General features: G+C 40.0%; 1 protein-coding gene across 1 annotated transcript in view; it reads right to left on the bottom strand.

Annotated features, from left to right (window-relative positions):
• LOC106869334 (netrin receptor UNC5B) overlaps positions 1-1,034 on the bottom strand; it is a 434,672-nt gene that overhangs the window by 180,543 nt on the left and 253,095 nt on the right. The gene's annotated exons all lie outside the window — the stretch shown is intronic.

Here is a 1,034-nt window from a genome sequence, read left to right as displayed (position 1 = left end):
ATATATTTACAGACATATCCACGTAGGTACAATGTATTCGACAGGTTACTTCTAAACTTATCTTGTAGACGCAATTTCCGATCGACTCCTTGTTAAGTTAAATCAACCCGATACATTGAGATTGTGGGCTAAAGTTTGGTCATGCTGCCTCATTAAAACTCCAGTTTTCTGTTACTAGAGAACATTTCTGCGACCATTCATTCAAAAATAGTTTGCTGCTAAACGCGCGACATTTTCAAAATTACTTAACTCCCACCATCGCCAACCTAGTTAGTCTGTCCATGAATTTGTTCCGTTTTCTTTTTTTCATTTTTATTTTCTATTGTAAACGCAGGCATGGCTGGGTTGTTAAGAAACTCGCTTTACAAATACTTGGTTTCAGGTTCAGTCCCACTGCGTGGCACCTTGGAGACTCAACAAGTCTCTTCTCTTATAGTTCTGAGACCACCAATGCCTAGTTAATGAATCTGGTAGACGAAAACTGTGAGGAATCTCGTCGAATTTTGTCCGCTACGGTTTTTGTGTGTGCTTTTATGCACACCAAACGCCTATGTGAGAGGATCTCTCAAGGCTAAAGACACAATATTCGATGCTTAAACAAGGCATCCAAGTTAAGTGGATATAAAGATTATCGTGGCTGTGTGGTAATAAAGGTTGCATCCCAAGTACATGGTTCCAGGTTCATTCCCACTGAGTAGCATCTTGGGCAAGTGTCTTCTAATATAACCTCGGACCGACCAGATCCATGTGACTGGGTTTGATCAACGGAAACGGAAAGAAACCTATCATATATATCTATATCTATGTGTGTGTGTGTGTGTGTGTGTGTTTTTGTTCCTCACCGCCGCTCGACAACCGGTGTTGGTGTGTTTACGCACCCGTAACTTAGCAACCAAAAGAATAAGTACCAGGCTTAAAAAGAAAATAAATACTGGGGTCGATTAATTCGACTAAAATTCCTCGAGGCGGTACTCCAGTATAGCCACAGTCTAATGGCTGAAACAAGACAAAAGATTATATATATATATATATAT

This window comes from Octopus bimaculoides, chromosome 29, assembly GCF_001194135.2.
Source record: "Octopus bimaculoides isolate UCB-OBI-ISO-001 chromosome 29, ASM119413v2, whole genome shotgun sequence".
NCBI lineage: Eukaryota > Metazoa > Mollusca > Cephalopoda > Octopoda > Octopodidae > Octopus > Octopus bimaculoides.
The sequence above is the reverse complement of the archived record's forward strand: the minus strand, read 5'-3'. Positions and strand labels throughout refer to the sequence as shown.